General features: G+C 46.6%; 1 long non-coding RNA gene across 1 annotated transcript in view; it reads right to left on the bottom strand.

Annotated features, from left to right (window-relative positions):
- LOC120914120 overlaps positions 1-23,813 on the bottom strand; it is a 30,049-nt gene that overhangs the window by 3,803 nt on the left and 2,433 nt on the right. Inside the window, exon 2 of the long non-coding RNA XR_005743618.1 lies at positions 205-276. This is a non-coding gene — a long non-coding RNA (uncharacterized LOC120914120). The remainder of the gene's footprint in view (positions 1-204; positions 277-23,813) is intronic.

Raw genomic sequence — 23,813 nt, 5'->3', positions numbered from 1 at the left:
TGCCATTTTATTCTCTAGGGTGTTAGAAAAATATATATATATATATATATATAATGTTTGGGGGTTTTAAGTAATTTTCTAGCAAAAAAACTGTTTTAGTCTCGTAAACACCGAATCTGAAAAACAGACTCGGTAATCAAGGGCTCCTAGAATAATTGAAGTTGTTAGAATTCACATAAAGTAGATGAGCACAGCAGAACTTACATTGTAACAATGGAACCCTTTTTACTATGACAAAGTTTCCGATCCCTAATCGGGTTTTTCCATCTGTGTATTCTGTAAGAAAAACAGAAATACCGTGGGATCACTTGAAACAGATAAGCTAATGTATATCTAAACCCAAGAACAAAAATGTGTTGGAACTTGGAACAGATAGGTTAATGTAAACCCAAGAACAAAAATGTGTTGATGCTAGCCATGCTTGGATATGGTGGCTGCATTCGTTTTTTTTTTTTTTTTTCAGGCCAAGTACATTTTTTAATCAAGTACTAAAAAATACTGGTTGGTCCTACAAGAAATGCAGTATCCTGTAACTGGACTCAAATCTCCAATGCAATCTTCTGTGAGTTATAAAACATCCCCTCTATGCAGTGGGGCTAAAGAGGACGGGTTTGTAGTTCAGGAGAGCAGCCTTAGGTGACAATGTTGTTCCTCCACAGACACAGTACAGTGAGTGGGTGAGTGTTGTCTCAATAGGACAGGTAGTGTTTACTGACAAGATCACATGGTATAAAATAAAGGGGGGAAAAAAGAAAGAAGTTTGTTTTTGTTAATAATCACACTTACCTAGGTGGATCTGGAAAGGGCTGTGGAAGGGGTGGGAGCTGCTGGCTCAGGGTCTTGCTTAGACTGATCCATGTGTCGGTCTAGGTATGTGGGTGGATCCTGACTTCAGCAGACAGCGGGCAATGGCCAACTGTCTGCTGAAGATGGGTCACAGGAGTGGAGAAAGAACTGATCCACAGGAGAGGTACAGCCACAAATGAGCTTTGGTTGTACTTCTCCTTTAATGCAGCCACCATATCTAAGGATTGATCAGCTGCAATATATGACCTTTTTTCATGGGTTTAGATATGCTTTACCTACTTAATACTATATAGGTAGACTGTTAAAATGACTCCATACATTCATAGAAATCTAAAAGCTGAGTTCCAGGTATGGATATTTTTTTCAGGATTACATTGGTCCTGCTTGGACCAGTAGAACTATGTATGATCCGTACCTGTGGGATCCCTGTGCAAGCTGGAAATTTAATGTAATATGCAGTGATGTTACCATCTCCACCTTGTCCAATCAGAGAAATCTTTGCATTCATTAAGAAAATACAAAGTGTCCTCTGAATGGTGTCCATGTCATGCAAATGACCTCCTGTATTCATTAGCAGCAAGGCAGCTACTCGGCACAGGACTCGGGAGCTTGCAGTGATCATTGTATTAGCCAATAGCCATGCATACCACAGTGATTTCTATCTCCACAGGTATCCCACCCAGGTATGGATCATTCATAATTGCATCCAAGCTAGAACAATGTAACTGCAAAAATATCCATACCTGGATTGCAGCTTTAGGCCCCTTTCACACAAAGGGAACGATCAGGTGCTGCATGGAGAATAGAGGAGATTTCAGATCCCCAGACTTCTGGACTGGCTGTGTGGGTACTGACAGCTCAGGATCACCACAGGTAATTACAGCGTGGACCTGGGGGTGTGGGGAGGGTGTACGGTCTTGGTTCACCTTTAGGCTCTATTCACACTTGCGCGACTCCAAAATTGGACTTTTGAGTTCAACTTTGGTGCAACTCTGATGCAACTTTGGATGGGGGCAACTTGAATACGACTTTGGCTTTGACCAGTGATAATGGACAACTGTTGCATTGTACACGACTTTCATGCAACTGAGGGTTAACATTGAAGTCTATGGCCTTCAAGTTGCATGAAAGTCAGACCAAAGTAGTGCATGAACTACTTTGAAGTCCTGCAACTTTAACATGCGCATATATGAATGGTTATCATTGGAAAACATGGGGAATGACTTGTCATGCAATTTGATGTCCAAAGTGACATGACAAGTCATAAAAGTGTGAATGGAGCCAAACATTTTTTCCCCGCACCAATAGGACTCAAAAATGAATGAATCAAGCGTAGATGAATAGAGCGGAGGTGCAGGGAGAGACCTAGCCTGCTCTATTCATAAAATGTGAAACAGCCCAATTATGGTTAAAGTGATATTAAAGGAAGAATAAAAAACATGTCATACTTACCTAAAAAAAATCCCAATAAGTGTTTGGTTTGCGCAAAGGTTATAGCTTCTACAAAATAGGAGACTGTTTTATGGCATTTTTATTATTTTTATTTTTTTTACTAGTTATGGCGGCGATCAGCGATTTTTATCTTGACTGTGACATTATGGCGGACACTTGACACCATTTTGGGACCATTGTCATTTTTACAGCAATCAGTGCTATAAAAATGCACAAATTACTGTAAAAATGAAACTGGCAGTGAAGGGTTAACACTAGGTGGTGCTGCAGGGGTTAAGTGTTCCCTAGGAAGTGATTCTTACTGTTAGGGGGTGTGGCTAGGGAATGGTCATCAGTGACGGTGTCACTAGGCAGAATAGGGGAATGCCTTGTTTACAAAGGCATTCCCCTGTTCTGCTCTTTCCGACTGCAATCGCGGGACTCCCGGTAAAATCAAATTCGCGGGACCCGCGGCCGCACTCGCGAGGCGGGTGGCCAATCTGCCTGCCTGTGCCATTCTGTCGACATAAATAGGCGTGCGGCGGTCGGCAAGTGGTTAAAAACCCTCAAACATTATATATTTTATGAAAATTTACACCCTGGAGAATAAAATAATGCTAGTTCCAATTCTTGTGTTTTTTTACTTTTCATGTGTGCAGCGGGAGGATGGACTCAACATTTATTTGGGGGGGGGGGTTCCCAAGTGCTGGGGTGTAACTTCAATATTTGACACTAAAATTGTATTTAAATCACTTGGGTGCCAAAAAAAAATCTTCATAGTGATATAACACCCAACATCACTTCCTGTGTTCTTAAAGCGGAGGTTCACCCTAAAAAACAACTTTCTACCATGCCATCCAGCATCTTAGCGTGAGCTACAGTATGCCTTTATTTTATTTTTTTGCGCCGTACTCGGTTTAATCCATTAGTTTTGTTTCAGACTCCCCGCGGGGAGTAGGCGTTCCTATGAAGAGGGGAACATGATTGACGGCCAGCTATGGCGCGTCACACTTCCCGAAAATAGCCAGAGTAGGACTCGGCTCTTCACGGCGCTATACGGCGCCTGCGCACAGACTAGGAGCTGACTGCACAGGCGCCGTGAAGAGCCAAGTCCTATTTCGGCTATTTCTGGGAAGCGTGACGCGCCATTGCCAGCCGTCAATCATGTTCCCCTCTTCATAGGAACGCCTACTCCCCGCGGGGAGTCTGAAACTAAACAAATGGATTAAACTGTGAGTACGGCGCAAAAAATAAAATAAAGGCATACTGTAGCTCACGCTAGTATGCTGGATGTCATGGTAGACAAAAAAAATATATTTTTTTTAGGGTGAACCCCCGCTTTAAGCAGCAGGGCGCAGGACCCGGAATCTACTAGTGATCATGGTATGAGCTGTGCATACTAAATACATTTTCAGCTTCTACTGAGACCACCAGGTATGAATCACACATAGTTAAAGGGTCACTAAAGGAAACATTTTTTTTTTTTTTGCTGAAATTACTGTTTACAGGGTATAGACATAATAGTTAACTGATTCCTTTTAAAAACGATTAAAAATAGATAGAAATCAATCATATAATGTACCTGTAGTTTTTTTAGTTTCATTTTTGCATTTAGTTTCGTTTTAGCATGTTATGCTGTATCTGTGCCGGACAGTGCCATATAGCAGTATTGGTTTAAAAACGAAAATAAAATCTCCCAGTACTGTGGTGATCAGGAAACAGACAACCAGGAAGTGTCCAAAACAGAGGAGAATTACAGCAACATCAAAGCAAAAACAAACAATGAGGACATGAAACCATGACTGCCGTAAGGTAAAGGAAGCTATTTAGCTAAAAAAAAAAAAAATTCCTTTAGTAACCCTTTAATAGTGGTCAATGTAACTGGGTAAAAATAGGCATACCTGGAATTTTTTATGAAAGTCGCCCCCCCCCAAACTATCTCCATAGGACAACTGAAGGGGAGAGCTCAGGGCCCAGGGCTTATATCACATAGGAGGACAAAAATTCTTATGTGATGTAAACCAACCCCGAACACCTAAACTCCTCCCCCAATTCACACACATACTGTATATGTAGATACTGTGTATACACATACAAAGAGCAACTTACCTTCCATCCATGGGGTGAAAATTTTAAGTTTGGAGGTTTCCAACCTATACTTTCCAATTAGAAGGGTGTGCACTTCTGTGACTGTCACCGACTGACCAGGAATTGAGATTTTTTCTACATATATCTCAGAAAAGAAGCGGTAATATATTTCGCCCATCTTGGTCTGCATCCACTGTCCGCTCTGAGCGTCTGATAGGCGAAGTGACAGTTGCTCACATTCACTGGTCATTAGAGCTGTTAGACAGCAGAGGCCTGAGCCCAGGGCAGTGGCCAGTAGTCAGTGGCATGACGGTACATGACAGTACAGGGCATAATATGTAGCTTGCTGCCTAACCAGCTGCTGACAAGACCTGTGCTTGTTTTCAAACTGGAAGAAATACTATTGGGGGCGGTTCACACTAGGAATCGCACAGGGACGCGCTGTGCATTCCTGTGCGATTCACATGCAGTTCTGCGTGGCGCAATTTCAGACCATTGATTTTGATCAGGCTGAAATCGCACCAAAAGTAGCGCATGCACTTTTTCCCAAAAAGAATAAATTGTTGCTGTAACTGATTTAATGGGGTGAGCTGGAGTTTGGCTTCAATGTGGTAGTGTATCTAAATCTGCAAGAATATCGAACATCAGATTGACATTGCTGCTGTCCAAAGGTGTCTCTGTTGCTCCTTCATCGAGAGTGTAGGCAACCTAAAGCATGGATTCTGTTACTGGTCCGATCACCAGTAAGGATGGGCTCGGGCATGTTCGCAACCCCCACATGCCCGTGCCTGCCAGGAAGCTTAAACTGCGCAGCGCTAATCACAGGCAGTGAGACATTTCCTGATCCGCGGCTGCAGAAATCAGGAAATGTCTCGCTGCCTGTGATTAGCAATGTGCAGTGTAAGCTTCCTGGTGGGCTCGGAATGTGGGGTTGCGAACACCCCCGAGCCCATTCCAGGTGAAAATAGGAGGGGAAAAGCCTAAAAATTAATACCAGTGAACCCTGCCTTCAGAATTCCACATTAAAAGGGGGATACTGCTGAGCCCATGTCCTGTTCCACCAGTCCAGCATAACTCTGCCACCTCATTCCCAGTGACAGAATGGGGTCCCGCCATGCACTAGCACAGACCTTATGTGAGAACACAAATGACTCCTTCAGCTCTCCCATGCCATGTACCATGGGTTACATCCTGATTGTTTTTTGGGAACTGAATGGTAGGTAGAGAGAGTACAGACCCCATTGTTACTGGAGGACCTGGTACCACTCCTAGCTGTCTGGCTGCTGTACATTCCCACCAGCCCATGGTTACCCCTAGCAACTACACACATTCTCCAACTTTGCTGCTGAGTTAAGTCTTTATGGTCGCCTTCTGTTCCTTCCTTTTCACCCTGACTGTGCTTTACAGGCCCTGATCTTTTGATATGCCATGTACCTTCATGCACCCCTTTGAATAACTTCAGACCAGGCTTTACAACTGTTAATAAACATTGCTGGACTTTCTCAGCAGTACAGTCCCAAAGTGCAACAGTCAGTTTATATCTGACTAAGACCCCTTTCACACTGGGGCTGCGGGCGTGTTCACGGTACAGCGTCGCTCGTTTTAGCGATGCTTTACCGGTGTTTAGGCGGTGCTTTTGCACTTCTGGCAGGGCACTTTTAACCCTGAAGGGACCCGATGCGTGTGCCCGGCGGCCGTAGGGAACCCGCGATTGCCCAGTAACTGCGCAGGACCGTCGATCTGTGTGTGTAAACACACATTCACGTTCTGTCAGGGACAGGAGACCTATGTTGTGTCCCTTGTACATGGGGTCACACCATCGGTCACCTCCCCCAGTCAGTCCCCTCCCCCCACAGTAAGAATCACTCCCAGGGAACACATTAACCCCTTGATCGCCCCCTAGTGTTAACACCTTTCCTGTCAGTCACATTTCTAAAGTAATCAATGCATTTTTATAGCGGGGATTGCTGTGTAAATGTGAATAGTCCCAAAAATGTGTCAAAAGTGTCCGATGTGTCCACCGCAATGTCACGGTCACAATAAAAAAATCGCTGATCGCCGCCATTACTAGTAAAAAATAAATAATAAAAATGCTATAAATCTATCCACTATTTTGTAGCTGCTATAACTTTTGCGCAAACCAATCAATATACGCTTATTGCGATTTTTTTTTTTTTAACCAAAAATATGTAGAATACGTATCGGCCTAAACTGAGGAATTTTTTTTTTTTAAAAATGGATATTTATTTTAGCAAAAAGTAAAAAAATATTGTGTTTTTTTTTTTTAAATTGTCCCTCTTTTGTTTATATCGCAAGAAATACAAACCACAGAGGTGATAAAGTACCACCAAAAGCTTTCTCCAGGTGGGAACCCAAACGAATATCCACCGTTGCAGACAACTCAGGTAAAGGCAATGCACTAAGCAAAGCAGAAACAAAGATTGTCTCTGGACAGACGCACACTGAACAAATTGTAGCCTTTATTGAAAAAAGGACAGCACTACAAGTCACAGCAAAGTGAAGTAAAATAAAACCCAACTGCTGACGCGTTTCGCACTAACACTAGTGCTTAGTCATAGCTCTATCTGTGGGGGAAAAAAAATATAAAAATGTAATTTGGGTACAGTGTTGCAATTGTTGGAGTTTAGATATAGAACATGTTCTATTTTACTCCGATGGAATTCCAATGTGATTTGGCCAGGCAAAAGCCTGATTGTAAAAACGGGGCATTAGGCTTGGTTCACACCTATGCAAATTGAATGCGCATTTTCATGCATCCAATTCGCATAGCAGGAGAATGTGACTTGCTCTCTAAGGAGCTGGTTCACATATCTCTGCAGCAGGTGTTTTGTGGTGGTGCATTTCCGGTTAGATTTCAGCCCAAAATTCAGGCTGAAATCGGACCTGAAATGGTGAACCAGCATGCATCGGACCCCTGCTGTGAGCCGCATGCGGCGACGGCGTGAACCGATCCTCAATACTGAAATTTGCACTTAAAACTGTAATTTAGTACATTTTTGAAATGCCAGTAAAAACTTTGCTGTGCCAGTAAATTTTGGGTGTTGTCAGTAAATTTCAATCTGGAAGGTTGTCAACACTGGCATAGGTGTGAATAGGGCCTAAATCAACTTCCTACACTCACTACCTGTTGCGCCAGACACTATTCTGGTACAGAGCCACCTAAGTGGCAAAGTGGCTAACGGCACCTGCCTACATGTGTAGCCAGTTTTCCTTGGAAGCCCACATAATGGGGCGACAACATAGGAGCATAATCGGGAGACAGGGAAGGTGCTAAACAAAGACCTTCATGGCAAGATCACCAGGTACTGTTTTATTGCAAACTACATGTAGCGCCCTGCTCCCAATGACCAGGCGCTATGTCAAATTTAGAGGGTGTCTGAGCTGGTAGTTTAGCTCAGACTCTGTTAATTGGGGCTAAACCAACCTCTGTTCCGGTTATGGCTGTGCCTGGAGGCATTTCCCTTTGCCTGTAGGTGGTGGTACTGCCACAGGCCAATGTTGGAACTAAGGCAAGCCATGGTGTATTGGTTGTCTTTCCTCGGGAACAGCCCAGTGGGAGTGGTCTCCCCACTAGGCATGCTGGGGAACGATACTTAAAGGGAAGACTGCATTTTCCGGGGCTCTTTTTCGCCAAGTGTCGTGTGATTTTTGGCTTTGGGACCATGCGGCCTGAGGCTGCATTTTGGCCTGGTAGGCACAGTTACCCTGACTGGGGCTTACACCATAGAGGGGATCCTGTGCTGTCTGTCCTGAGGGAGGAAGCCACTCAATGGAGGAAGCCAGGGGAGGGCCTGTCCCGGAAAGGACCGAGCGGAAGGCTGGTACTTTGGGAGAGGCCTGGTAACTTATTGAATGGTGCACAGTAGCCTACAATACCTTAGTGTGCCGGGTTGGCTTAAAGGCTCTAGAACTGTAAGGCCAGATCTCCGGATATTAAATCCAGTGGCAGAGGATTCTGGAATCCCTCATTTGAACTTGCAACCAGTCTGTGGCAGAGACTGAGATTATCCTTGTCTGTGCATCATCCCAGCTGCTAGGCCAGGTGAGAGGTCTATCTGGGTGAGCAATACCCACTTAAGATAAAGTGGTGAGTGTGTGACTTTGAAGTTTAGCAATTCTCCAGTGATCTGTTTTGTGCATCTGAACCTTTCCCTGATCCTTCACCCTCTACTTCTACAAGTTGTTTGAAAATAAAAGCAAAAAGAAAAGGAACTATAACTTGTGGACATTGAACTTTTTGCAGACTCTCAACCCCTAGACGACGAGTATCGAGGTAACGTGCAAGGCCCAAAAATTAACCAGCAGCTCCTACGGGGGTAGTGCTACATACAGAAGAGGGGTATTTTGACTTTACTTGAGTTCTGCTTTAAATGTAAGGGACTGACAAGTAATGCTGTGATTTGTAGTTTCTCAGTCTCTGCTTTGCAAATTATGTAGGCAAGGAACCAGTTAACATGTATAGACATTTGAGCTTTAGCATTTACACCTGGGTCTGTTGCAGGGATCTGTGGAGTGAGATTAATTGGCTGTTAGTGGGGTGTATGGGCAGCAGATGTGGCTCCCTGTGGTCCTTCGATTTTCAGACTGTCTGAACAGAGACATCTGTCCCGGAGCCAAGAAGAAGCGAGGACCATGATCCCGCAAAAAATGAAGCCTGATTCTGCTAACAATGGTCTGACGTGGAGTTCCAAGACTACAGAGAAGACACTAAATTAGAACTTTTTATGGACAACCTAGGATATTTTTCGACTAACCATCCAATGATATTATCTCTATCTGTGCATATATTTCCATGGTTTTAGTAAATATGGAATCTTTTTTTTTTTTTTCTGGCGCGCTAGATTCTATTTTCCTAAAATACGTGTGAGGACACCTTCTTTTTTTCTTATTTTTTTTTTTTTTAAGAGATATGAAGATTAGCCACTAGAGGGAGCACTCAGCCCCCTCTTAAAGGGGAACTAAGCCCATTCAAAAGCGGCTTATATCCAGCATTTATGATTGTAAATTATCTATGGTCATGTTTCTACAATATTAGAAGAATTGGCATGCAACACTGTAACCAAATGGCATTTTTTATATTTTTTTGGAGACAGAAGAGCTTTCTTTTAGTGGTATTTAAGCCAAGCTGATGTTGGGAAGGGGATTTGAATAAGAGTGTGGAACCTTTGAAACATGTTATGCTCGCTTTCTTCTCAACATCAGCTTGGCTTTTTGACAGCTGTCATTCCCGGAGTGCAGCCTCAGATGCCGCTGTTTTTTTTTCCACTCCACTGGCTGTTACTGGCACCCTGGTGTCCTGCTGCTGCATGCACGGCCATTGCTCTCTTGACATACTGGTTGTATAGCTGCCTTGTGCCCTGGTGTCTCATTTATCTGTACTCTCACAGACTGGCAGATTAGTATTATCTTTACATGTAAGTGTGCTACTTTTTTAATAAAGGCATTTTGGCTTGTATTAACCTCAGCGTCCTCTTTACTTTCCTTCTACTTTTTTTTTCCTATCTAAAAAACAGTCTCAACGTATTATCCTTATAAACCTATAATTGAAAGTGTATACAAGGCCCCATGGTCCCTAGCTCATGTCCTATGCTGTACCTTTGTCCCACTTTCCTCTTTTCTTGACATAAAGTTTAATAAGTTCTATTCCTACCCCCACCCATCCAGACCCCTACATTAACTTGGTATGCGAAGATGGAGAGGGGTGTCCCTAGGGAGGTAGGAGGGTCGGGCAAGAGAAGAGAAAGAAGGAAAAAAAACGTGCCCCCATTGTTGAAAGGGGTGTATTAACTTGACCCATTATAGGGCTTTATTTAGAGGGGCAAATTCAACGACCCCATGCACTCCCCCGTGCTCCAATCGCTAAAGTGCTTGTGCATTAAAATTCAGAAGGAGAAAAAAAGGGGGGGTGAGAACCCCCATCTTGAAATAGTGTCTTGTAAATTAGCCCAATTAATGGTGCAAATTAAGAGGGGACTATACCTACAGCCCCAATCCCACCACCGTGTCCCTATCTATAAAGTGCTTAAATACAAAAGAAAAAAAAAAGGGGGGGGTGAGAACCCCCATCTTAAAATAGTCAAGTACATTGGAGACCAAGGGGTGGGGAGGGTGTATGATGTTAGTTTTTCCTATTTCCTCTGCTCAGAAACTAAGAAAGATGACTGGTTGGGAGGGTAAAGAAAAAAAAAATATTGGTGTGGGGAGGGTAAAGATTGAGGGACTGTGGCCCTGACTCTTCTAAGTGTGGAAGTCAGGAGGGAAGTAATCACACATTCTTGTATATCTTCAAATAACACAGCCACAGATGCTGGTATCACGTCGAGCTTGGCAGAATACTCTCTAGGATAGGCAGCTCCATTTTTATGTATACTGTCAACATGAATAACAAAGAAAGGTGGTGGCTTCAGTATCAGACATTTGTATTCTTCCAAAAGAACCAAATCACACACATGTATAAATTCAAATAGAAAAACAGGTGCAGCACTATTAGATGTATTGATTTTTAAGTGCAACAACAAATCTGTATGATTTATATATTCAAATAGAATTCCAGTAGCGACGTGTGCAGAGCCATGCAGCAGATTTTCTGAGACACAAAGGGGGTTATTTACGAAAGGCAAATCCACTTTGCACTGCAAGTGCAAAGTGCACTTGAAATTGCACTGAAAGTGCACTTGGAAGTGCAGTCGCTGTAGATCTGAGGGGGACATGCAAGGAAAATAAAAAACAGCATTTTAGCTTGCACATGATTGAAAAATAAAATCAGCAGAGCCCTCATTTCAGATCTACCACTCAGATTTATAGCTATTGCACTTCCAAGTGCACTTTCAGTGTAATTTCAAGTTCACTTTGCACTCATAGGGCCAGATTCACAGAAGAAGTACGCCGGCGTATATACTGATACACCGGCGTACTTTCAAATTTGCCGCGTCGTATCTTTAGTTTGAATCCTCAAACCAAGATACAACGGCTTCTAGCTTCGATCCGACAGGCGTGCGGCTTCGTACGCCTTCAGATCGTAGGTGCAATACTTCGGCACCCACTGGGTGGAGATTGCGTAATTTTCTGCGTCGGGTATGCTAATTAGCATTTTCCGGCGATCCACGAAGGTACGCGTGGCCGTCGCATTCTCTTACATCGTCTCTAGTCAGCTTTTCCAGGCGTATAGTTAGAGCTGCTATTTTGTGGCCTATAATTAGACTTGCCATGTTAAAGTATGGCCGTCGTTCCCGCGTCGAATTTTACATATTTTTTTTGCGTAAGTCGTCCGTGAATAGTAAAGGACGTAACTCACTTCTACGTTCAAAAAATGACGTTGGTGCGACGTCATTTTCGCGCAAAGCACTGCGGGAAATTTCAAAACGGAGCATGCGCATTTCAATCGGCACTTGTAGTGCAAAGTGGATTTGCCTTTCTTAAATAACCCCCACAGTGTCTCACAATTTGAACGCTACTTGCATGGCTCTGAACATGACCGTGTGCACACCATCCCACTGCTACCAATGATGCAAGCCATACTCTATCATGGCTCAGTGGGCCATAATTTTTGTATGGTTATGCTATGGTTCCAATGTACGCAGATCTGCTTACTAGGAGCGTTAATGCAGCAGCCATGAAGTGGCCAGTCTATTGGTGAGGCATGAAAAAACATCCTTAACCACTTCCATACCGCTCCTATTCTGGCACTTCTCTCCTTCATGTAAAAATCTTTTTTTAGCTAGAAAATTACTCAGAACCCCCAAACATTCTAATATATATATATATATATATATAACACCCTAGGGAATAAAGTGGCGGTTATTGCAGCTTTTTATCTCGCACGGTATTTGTGCAATTTTTTCATGAATTAAAAAATAACAAAACAGTAAAGTTAGCCCAATTTTTTTCCATGATGTGAAAGATGTTACGCTGAGTAAATAGATACCTAACCTTTCACGGCTGATTTGTTCTCCGGGCCTCCGATGGCATGGGAGACCCCGGAGAAGTGCCGGATGGCAGCAGGAGGAGGGGGTGGGATGTCCCCTCCCGCTGCCTATAAGAACGATCAAGCGGTGGAACCGCCGTTATGATCATTCTTATGGTGCGCATAATCGCCGCCTGAAAAGGATATCTGATGCCTGTAGCTGCACCTATCATTCAGATATCCCCCACTGAAGTCCAGGACGTCATAAGACATCCTACGGTACGGAAGTGGTTAAAAGAGCAAACAGACTGCAGCCAATGGTCTTCCACCAACGTATGCATGTGCGAGCGTATTACAGCAAAACTGACACTGGGGGACATCTGTCAACATACATTAATACAAATTTCCACAACACTTCCTCCCCCATCTCCCCTTTCTCCACTCCACTTCCCTTCTCTCCCACCCCTCTCCTCTCCTTTCCCTCCCTCCTCTCCTTTTCCTCCCTCTCCTTCGCTCCCATCCCTCTCTTCTCCTTTCCCCCTCCCTCTCTCTCTCCTTCGCTCCCTCCCTCTCCTTCCGCCCCATCTCCCTTCTCCTTTCCCCCTCCCTCTCTCTCTCTCCTTCGCTCCCTCCCTCTCCTTCCTCCCATCTCCCTTCTCCTTTCCCCCTCCCTCTCCTTTCCCCCTCCCTCTCCTTTCCCCCTCCCTCTCCTTTCCCCCCCATCTCCTCTCGCTCTCCTTTCCCCCCCCCCCATTTCCTCTCGCTCTCCTTCCCCCCCCATCTCTCTCGCTCTCCTCCCCCCCCCCCCCATTTCCTCTCGCTCTCCTTTCCCCCCCCCCCCTCTCCTCTCGCTCTCCTTTCCCCCCCCCCCATTTCCTCTCGCTCTCCTTTCCCCCCCCCCCATTTCCTCTCGCTCTCCTTTCCCCCCCCCATTTCCTCTCGCTCTCCTTTCCCCCCCCCCATTTCCTCTTGCTCTCCTTTCCCCCCCCCATTTCCTCTTGCTCTCCTTTCCCCCCCCCCCCCATCTCCTCTCGCTCTCCTTCCCCCCCCCCATCTCCTCTCGCTCTCCTTCCCCCCCCCCCCCATCTCCTCTCGCTCTCCTTCCCCCCCCCCCCATCTCCTCTCGCTCTCCTCCCCCCCCCCCCCATCTCCTCTCGCTCCCCCCCCCCCCCCATCTCCTCTCGCTCTCCTTTCCCCCCATCCAAAAGCTGCAGTGGCTGAACATTGCAATGTTTAGGGCAGTAATAACCATCACATATAAGAGACACTCCCATGCAAATTGTAAACATTTCTGTGAGACTCCCAGCTGGATCTTGACAAGTCTGCATACTGATAAGTGTGTTTTTATAACAAACAAATTCACTGTGCAATGTGGTATAACCTGCTGCACAAACAAGTTCATTTTTTTTCTTAGAAATCATCCTCTTCTGTGAGCCTGACTACAGCACATTTCTTTGTTTTCCCAGAAATTCCATTTTCATTACCAAGCAATATTTGCACTTTCTTTGATCACAAATAGACTTTTCAACCCATAAGGCATTAACACACACCTCCGATTAATTTACTGTACATGTTACTTTATCTATATCTTTTTTGTAGGCGTAGCGCCCCCTTTACTTTCAGTAAGGGCACTACGCTAAAGTTAGTGGGAGAATGAGAGATGAGTTGCTCTCATTCTTAATTTTGTTAAATTTTGCTGTCGCCAAATTCTGGATTGTTCTGTGGGTCAGTCTGCGTTCCAGGGATGCGGTACCATCCCTGGGCGGTAGTTGGCGCTAGAGAGGTCCAGGCAGAGCCGCTTCTTCCCAGCAGCCAATGAGAGGAGTTGGGCCTCGCTGTGCATGCTGGGAGGGGGTATTTCTGTGGCGGAGGCCGTTCTGGGTTCTTCGCGGGTTCCTGGTTCCAGGTGCGGCACCCACCTTTAGGGTGTACGCACATCGCGGCCCCCACCACTATGGCCTACCTGGCCTCGCGCGCTACACGGAGTTCCTGACTCTGGGCCCTTCTGGCCTGGAGCAAATGATGCCACAAAGGGGCCCCAGTAACTTACTGGGTCTCCACTTCTACTGAAGAGATCCCAAGCTGTATGCTGTTCGATTGGGGGAAAACCCAGAGGCAGGTTATCCAAAAGGGCTTGAACGAAACCATTGGGGATCTGGTGACCGGGCATTGACAGCTGAAACTGTCAGACGGTGACCCCAACATGAGTTATTGGGAGGATTCGCTCTGCAGTTCACATTGTCAGCATTGAGCCTGTGTCAGAGGCCTCATCTGGTATCTTAATGTAATTAGAGCCAAGTCTGTGGCAGAGACTTGTTCCTCCCAGCAACCTTAAAGTGGCGCTCCGGCTGCCAGGTTTGTGGCAGGGGTCTGTCCAGGGGCACTTCACCCACTCTGGCTAAAGTGGCGACGTATTGCTACAACTGTGGAGAAGCAGGACTGCTTTTCATTATCCAAGCCTGATACTGCAAGGCTACTTTATTTCATCAACCTTTCCTGTCTACCTCAAGTTGATGTTGGTCGTGTTGGGCCAAGAAAATAAAGCATTCAGAAAACTTCAACTACAGATTGGACATTCGCTTATTGCTCTGCTCACTATCTGCACCCCTAGACAACACATAGAGGTAACTTAATACGCCGATCCCAAATCAATCGGCAGCTCCTGAGGAGGTAGCGCTACATAGGTATTTCAACTGTACACACAATTCACAGAAATCCACATAAATTCACAAAATTTATAGCGTTTACAAAATAGGGGATAGTTTTATTGCATTTTTATAAAAAACATTTTTTTTACTAACGGCGGCGATCAACGATTTTTTTTTGTGACTGCGACATTAGGGCGGACACTTCGGACAATTTTGACACATTTTTGGGACCATTGTCATTTTCACAGTAAAAAATGCATTTAAAATGCATTGTAAATTGTGAAAATGACAACTGCAGTTTGGGAGTTAACCACTAGGGGGCGCTGATGGGTTTATGTATTCCCTGAAGTGTGTTTACAACTGTAGGGGGTGTGGCTGTAGGTGTGACGTCATCGATTGTGTCCCCCCTATAAAAGGGATGACACGATCGATGCTGCCGCCACAGTGAAGAACGGGGAAGCCGTGTTTACACACGACTCTCCCCGTTCTTCAGCTCCGGGGACCGATCGCGGGACTCCAGCGGCGATCGGGTCCGCTGGTCCCGGAGCTTCGGACCGGGTCGTGGGCACGCGCCCGCGACCTACGGCTGGGTTACTAGTACAGGATGTACCTGTACGTACATGTGCCCAGCCGTGCCATTCTGCCGACCGTATATGTGCAGGAGGCGGTCCTTAAGTGGTTAAAGAAGAGAATTTCCCTTCCTAGGGGTAGATTTCCTCTCGCTTCCTGTTGTCTCCTTCTGTTTGCAAGTAGGAGTCGTTTGTAAGTTGGATGTTTGAAAGTAGGGGCCTCTCGTATATACTCTGCAGAAATTTGGGCCCTAGGTGTTGGTGTTGCCACAACACTGTAAGCCCTCAGTTAGTCTTGGTGGGCGCTAGAACGCCCTGCTGTGTGAACTATTATGTCAAGAACTCTAATTACATGCCATTGTTGAACAGTGGTAGAAAAATTGGGCCTTTGGTGCTGGTGCCACAACACTGTAAGCCCTCACAGTTAAAAATATTAGATCAAGAATTGTAATTACATGCCCCTGTTGAACAGGGGCTGAAAAATTGGGCCTTTGGTGGTGGTGCTGGTGCCACAACACTTAAACCCCTTACAGATACTCTAGTTGGAGCGCAGGAATGAGCCTGCTGCAAAGTATTGTAATACAAATTGTAATTACATGCCCCTGTTAAACAGGGACAGAAAAATTGGGCCTTAGCCACTGGTGGCGGTGCCCAGAACCAAAAATGTTCTTACAAGCTATCAGCGTGATCATTAAAGGAAAAGGATAGTCACTCAGCATCAGCATAGGCAGTCTTGAAGGGATCTGACATTTAAAAAAAAAATACTCAGTTACATCAGCATCAGGTGCTTGGTAGCTGGTGGTGATCCAAGCCTGATTCATTTTTATGAAGGTCAGTCGACCAACCGAGTCGGTGGAGAGGCGCACCCTGTGATCGGTTACAAAGCCTCCAGCAGGACTGAATGTGCGTTCTGAAAGAACGCTGGATGCAGGACAAGCCAGTAGCTCAATTGCGTACTGTGCAAGCTCTGGCCAGTGATCCATCCTCAAGACCCAGTAAGCCAGAGGATTTTCGGTGGGAAAGGTGTCCAAGTCTGATCTTGCCCCTAGGTATTCCCGCACCATGTAAAACAGACGCTGGCGATGGTGGCTGGAACCGGTCATACCTTGGGGCTGCAGGCTAAAAAATTGTCTGAACGCATCGGTCAGACGGCCACCTTCACCGCTCCTTCTGTGACTGACCAAAGCCTCAGCAACAGGTTGTTCAGGACCTGGATTTTGTAACCCCCCCAGTCTCTGGGAACGCGTTGCACAGACCTTTCTGCAAGGCCTCCCGAAGATGTTTCATCTTCTGCTCCCTCTGTGCTGGCAAGATAAGGTCCGCAACCTTATTTTTGTAACGTGGATCAAGGAGAGTTGCCAGCCAGTAATGATCCCTCTCCTTGATAGCACGAAAACGAGGATCCTTCCGCAGGCTTTGCAGGATCAGGGAAGGCCATACAACATAAGTTTGCTGAGACATTCTGTGCGGAGTCCTCTGGGTCACAGAGGATGACAGGATCCACAGCCACCTCATCCCAGCCACGTACAAGTCCATGGGTTCCTTGGGACTGTAATTCATCCCTTGAAGGCTGATGCTGAGTGCTAGGCTCCACCTCCATGCTGACACAATCCTCCTCCTCCTCCTCTTCCTGTGTGATAGGCGGGCAAGCAGGAACACTGTCTGGATAAAGGGGGCCTTGAGAGGTAAGGAAGTCCTCCTCTTCCTCCCTCTGTTCTGCCTCAAGGGCCCTGTCCATTATTGCATGCAGGTGTGCTCCAACATGTGAATAAGAGGGACAGTCTCACTGATGCATGCAGTCACTGCTCACCATCCTCGTGGCCTCCTCAAATGGTAACAGAACAGTGCATGCATCCCTGATCATGGCCCACTGATTTTTGGGGGGGGGGAAAGAAACAAGCTCCCCTGACCCAGTTCTGCTGTCATATTGGCACAGATACTCATTGATGGCCCTCTGCTGTGTGTGCAGCTGCTGCAGCATGGCCAACGTAGAGTTCCACCTGGTGGGCATGTCACAGATTAGGCGGTTCTTGGGCAGGGTGTATTCCCTTTTGGAGGTCTGCCAGCCGAGCACTGGCATTATATGACCGTCGAAAATGCACACAGACTCTCTTGGCCTGCTTCAGGACATCCTGTAAGCCCGGGTACCTGCCCAAGAACCACTGCACCACCAAATTAAGGACATGAGAAAAACAGGGCACATGGGTCAGTTGTCCCTGTCGCAGGGCGGAGAGGAGGTTGGTGCCATTGTCGCAAACCACCATTCCTGGCTTAAGCTGGCGTGGCGTCAACCATCTCTGAGCCTGCCCCTGCAGAGCTGACAGAACCTCTGGCCTCTGGAGGAGAGAGGTGTGTCACAACCAGTAGTAGCATTTTGGAGGCGTGGTGGCGGAACAACCTCCAACACTACTGTACCTTGTCCTGCGTCCTTCCCAGCTGCCAACAGTCACCCAATGCGCCGTGAAAGATGGGTAACGTCCCTGTCCATGCCTGCTGGACCATGAGTCAGCAGTAATATGCACCTTACCACTGACTGCCCTGTCCAGCGAGGCATGGACATTGCCTTCCACATGGCGGTAGAGAGCCGGAATCGCCATCCGTGAGAAAAAGTGGCGTTTGGGAACTTGCCACTGAGGTACCGCACATTCCACAAACTCACGGAAGGGGGCAGAATCTGCCAACTGAAAAGGCAGCAGTTGAAGTGCTAGCAATTTAGCTAAGCTAGCATTCAACCGCTGGGTATGTGGATAGCTGGGAGAGAACTTCTTTTGGCGCTGGGGCAGGGAAATTTGCCTGGTACAATCTGCTATCGGTGTACCGATAGATTGCCCGCATGTACTAGGCTGTGACACGCCTAATTCTACACCTTCAGTCCTATCAGTGCAGGCTTCAGAGAGGACTGAGGGTATAGTGGGGTTGGAGATCCCAGCTGATGAGGGGCAAGAGGAGGTCCACTTTGTTCTTTGGTGTGGGTCTTTGAGGTACGCTTGCCAACAAAATGCATGGCAGGTCGACATATGTCTGGTCAAGCATGTGGTGCCCAAGCAGGTGATGTTTTGGCCACGCGAGATACGCTTGAGACAGATGTTTCAATTAGCAGCCGTGCGATCTGATGCACTTGTCTCAAAAAAGGCCCACACCAAAGAACTTTTGGAATAACACTGAGACACAGCAGCGCCCTGCATATGCGTAGCTCTGCGTTGTGATGCAGTCGGTGCGCTGCCCTTAAGCTGGCCCCTGGAGGGCATCCTGCCTCGTTTGAGATATGCCTGTGCCTCCTCCTCCTCTTCTCTCCTATCAGGCACCCACGTAGAGTCAGTGACCTCATCATCCCCTCCCTCATCACTGTAGAAAACCTGGCAGTATGCTGCAGCTGGGGGAACATGACTGCCAGATTGCTGTCCTTCTTGGGCACCCCCTCTCTGGGCTCACGTTACTGTTTTCCTCTAGCTGTGTAGAATCATTGGAGCCTTCAAAATGCTGCGCATCCTCATGCAGCATGTACCCAACACTGTGGTCAAACAGGAGGACATGGTGGGGCTAGGGAAGGAGTAACTGATGCCATTGAGCAGAAAGAAGAGGACGCCTTGGCAGCTGCTTTGCCAGACAAAGTTCTCTGAGCCTGGGTGAGAGAGGATGAGGACGGTTGGTCATCCACTCTACCAAGTCTTCGGCATGTTGCGGCTCAACACAGCCGGCTGCCGAAAACAAGGACGAGAGTGTCCAACGGCCACGTGCTGATCAGGATGCACCGTGTCCACGACCAGCACTGTTGCCTCTAGACGCAGAGCCTGCTTGCCCTCGTGACTCTCTGCCTTTCCTTGATGTCCTTCCAGACATACTAATGGCCTGCAGAGGACAAAGGCAGTACACACACCTCGTAGCTTTAGGTGCAAACTGCAGAGGACACGGGCAGTACACACTACGTAGCTTTAGGTGCAAACTGCAGAGGACACGGGCAGTACACACTACGTAGCTTTAGGTGCAAACTGCAGAGGACAAAGGCAGTACACACACTACGTACCTTTAGGTGAAAACTGTAGAGGACACAGGCAAAATACCACATGAGAATACTGCAGCTAGCACAATCGCCTGCCAGTAAATTAGGAATAGCTGATCTAGCTAAACTATACAGTGTATAAATATATGTACAACACCTGAGATGCATATATATCCTCTACACACTAACTTTAACTGCCTGCTCTATATACCTAGAAAAAAATCTTCTCTCCCTCTCCCTCTCCCTCCAACACACTACACAAGGCCGACCTGCAGGCGGCCTTTTATAGTGTGGGGCGTGTACTATACCCCCTGAGCCATAATTGGCCAAAAGCCACCCTGGCTTTGGCCAATTATGGCTCTCCGTTTTTTGCGCGCTGTGTTTGGCCAAGCATGTGGGTTATAGTGCATGCTTGGCCAATCATCAGCCAGCAATGCACTGCGATGCCGCAGTGAATTATGGGCCGTGACACGCCACTTGAAATTGGCACGAACGGCCCGAAACGTTCGTAATTTGACGAACGGTTGAACATACGATGTTCGAGTCGAACATGGGTTCGACTTGAACACGAAGCTCATCCCTAGCCAGGAGGATACAAGCATGTCTAATGAACTAGCTAGCAGGGGGCAGGAGGCTAGTAGGGAAAAGCAACAACGGGCTGGAACTAGACTTACTAGGCAGGTGTGACAACAACTGGTCGAGGACCACTACTGGGCACCAATCATTGTGGGTCTGGAAGAACTTTGTGTCGACCCCCAGTTTCGGACTGTTGGGTCTTGGATACTGTTAGATGTAGAACTAAATGGTCTTGGAGGCGGGTCAGGTGGCACCTGTATAGAACCTGGCAACCAGGGTCACTGTAGGTAAACTCGCCTGGTCATAGAAGGCCAGGTAGATGGCCGCTTGGATGACCAGGCTGGGCAGTAACCCGATGGGGGATCGTGATAGGATGGCCAACATGTCCCAAAATGTGCCACTTGATTAGAGCTAGCGCTTGCTATTGGCTGATGTTTTTAGATTCCACGTTAAGCCTTGATTCATCATGTGCAACCTCCACCTACACAAATCACTTGCCAGATATATAGACCCACCACTCGTTAGAACGACAGGAGGGTTCCCCCACTCCTCCACCTCTCTCATTCAACAGCACCGCTTCAATCCTCTTGCTCTTGAGTCTGCACCACTTATCTCTCCTAAGGGGTTCCACCACTATTGCACGTTTCACCTTAAAGGCCTCGTTAGGGAGAGTAGGGTGATATGTGCATTGAGCAAAGGAATACGTGACGTCATCCCTCAGGCAGAGTTGGGTTCGCACCAGGCTGCGTGGTGGAGCCCAAACTAACTAAATGAGCGATTGATCTTAGTGCTGGGAGACAGCACAACCACAGGCCTAGCGATTTACGGTGCAATAATTGGATTGAGCAAATCCTCCCAGTAAATTTCAGTGAAGGTCACCGGTTGACAGCTGCAATATACCTGTCAGTGTCATGGTGACCAGATCCCCGATGGTTCATTCAGACCTCCTGGATAACCTCTCTCTGGGTTCTCCCTGAGCCGATTCCCCACCGCACAGCACTCAGCTTAGGATCCTCTTAGCAAAGGTTGGGACCCAGCAAGTCGCTGGGGCCCCTCATCATGATGAAGCTCCGCATGGTGCGCAACTCCGGCCAGGTAGGCCATGGTGCCGGGGTCCATGGATGCGCGCACCCTGAAGGTGGATGCCGCACCTGGAACTCGGACCCCGCGAAAAAAGACTTAGAATCAATGGCGTCTGCCCCAAATATACCCTTCCTCAGCATGCCCAGCGAGGGATAAACTCCTCTAATTGGCTGCTGGGCAAAAGTGACTCTGCCAGAACCCCTCTAGCGCAGACTGCCGCCTAGAGGTGGAAACGCACCCCTGAAACGCAGACTGACCTACAAGACAGTTCTGAAAGGACAGCAGCCCTGCAATTGAACAAATTGTGAATGGGAGCAAAATAACTCTCCCATTCCCCACTAACTTTAGCGTAGTGCCCAAACTGAAATTAAGGGGGCGCTACATGCGCATGCTCCAACTACAGCTGATGGATCAGATGTTCATTCTCTGAGATTTCGTGATCTCTGATTGCGCATGTGCAGTCGGAGATCACGGAAATCTCAGAGAATGAACATCTGATAGAACAGTGTTTCTATATATCTGGTGATTGGTTTGTGAAGGTGGAGGTTGCACACAGTGAATAAAGGCTTAAAGTGGAAAGTGGTTGTAAAGCACATAGGACACTAAAGCCTCATACACACTGGGCAAATGCCGGGCGACATCAGTCGGTTCAATAAAAACTGTCTGACTTTCGGCCTGTATGTATGGGAGCCGGTCCAAGCTGTCTTCTGTTGAATGAGCATGCTGAAAAACCAGCAGCCGACCAACTCCCAATCAGCGCTTTCAGCCAGTGGCAGAGACTTAAAGGGGTTGTAAAGGTAATATTTTTTTTCCCTAAATAGCTTCCTTTACCTTAGTGCAGTCCTCCTTCACTTATCTCATCCTTCAATTTTGCTTTTAAATGTCCTTTTTTCTTCTGAGAAATCATCACTTCCTGTTTTCTGCCTTTAGGAACTACACACAATAATGCAAGGCTTTCTCCACACCAGGGAGAAAGTCTCACATTACTGTGTGGAGTTACAGACAGAATAGCAGGAAGTGAGGATTTCTCAGAAGGAGCACCCTCGTCCGGGATCTTTGTGTTGTGGAGCGGTGATTCACCAGCGTGCCTCCGGAGGAGAATTCAGGCGGATCGGCCTGTCGGGTGAGAGAGCACTTGCTCAACTTCTGACTCTCCGTTTATACAAACACCTAGAACCACCTCACAGGCCGCAGACACGTTCTCGGCCTCAACCCGAAACGTAGAGGCCCAGTTAACTGTTTGAGTGTTCATAGAAGTGACTGACACTGACTAGTATCAGCTCACCAACGTTCGCTGTTTCAGACATCCTGTTTAAGTTCCCTCATTAATTACCACCTTGGATTACAATTTCTTATGTGCACCAACCGGCCGCGACGTGATCATTAACTGTTTTGTAGGACTGCCCATCGGCTTCAATCTCCAGTGAATAAGAAATGAACGCTCATATGTTTAAGGGAAAAAAAGAACAAGAATGCTCCATGGTGAAGTACTGCGAGTAAAAGGACTTTAATGTAAAGTATTGCACTTACAATTCAGTAGATGTAGAATGGCTTGTCAATAAACACAGCGTGTGCGGTCAATCGGATCCTAACAGCTGTTCTCCGTGTGTGTAGCTCTCTTCCGCACAAGCGATGACGAGATGCGCGTTGGCCACTCCTACGTACGTTTCGTCGTAAGACGTCGTCGGGGATGGACCAAAAAACTTTTTGGTCCATCCCCGACGACGTCTTACGACGAATTGTAAGTGCAATACTTTACATTAAAGTCCTTTTACTCGCAGTACTTCACCATGGAGCATTCTTGTTCTTTTTTTCCCTTCAACATATGAGCGTTCATTTCTTATTCACTGGAGATTGAAGCTGATGATTTGACTCTTCCTCTTTCCACCTGCTGGATAGTAGTCTGCTTGAGAGGACTTTAAATATCTCTGGGCTCAACTGACCGCTGTAATAAACGGTCAGTGGATCTGGTAAGCAGATTGGATTTTTACCACACGGGTGCTTTCTTTTGGTGGAAGATTATCAATTTCGTTTCTTCACTATTGGACACTTTATGGATTTTTATACATTTATATTTTTATCATCACTCATTAACATTGAATATTCATTCATTTGGTATTCATCTTTTTTTCTTTTTTTATTTGTTCACACATTTTGGATTTTCACATATTAATTAGCGCTGTACCTTTCTTTTGTATGTATTTTTTTTGCTTTAGGCATTTTGAGCAATAGGTACCAGCTGCTTTGTCACCTATAATATTTCAATATATTTATCACTAGTTAGCGCAGTGTTTTTCCTAGGGTTTTTCCCAAGGTTTTTTCCATTTAAGTTTTTTTTCCTTACTGTCCTTAAAGTGGAGGTTCACCCGGAAATAAAACATTTTAACCTTAGATTCCTGCTCATTTTGTCCAGGGGAATCGGCTAGTTTTTTTTAAATCGAAGCTGTACTTACCGTTTTAGAGAGCGATCTTCTCCGCCGCTTCCGGGTATGGGCTGCGGGACTGGGCGTTCCTATTTTGATTGACAGTCTTCCGACAGGCTTCCGACGGTCGCATGCATCGCGATATTCCAAAAGTAGCCGAATGTCGGTGCGCAGGCGCAGTATAGAGCCGCACCGACGTTCGGCTTCTTTCGGCTACTCGTGACGCGATGTATGCGACCGTCGGAAGACTGTCAATCAAAATAG

Source organism: Rana temporaria, chromosome 9 (genome assembly GCF_905171775.1).
Source record: "Rana temporaria chromosome 9, aRanTem1.1, whole genome shotgun sequence".
Lineage (NCBI taxonomy): Eukaryota > Metazoa > Chordata > Amphibia > Anura > Ranidae > Rana > Rana temporaria.
Note: the sequence above shows the minus strand (reverse complement) of the source record. Positions and strands in the feature narration are given on the sequence as shown.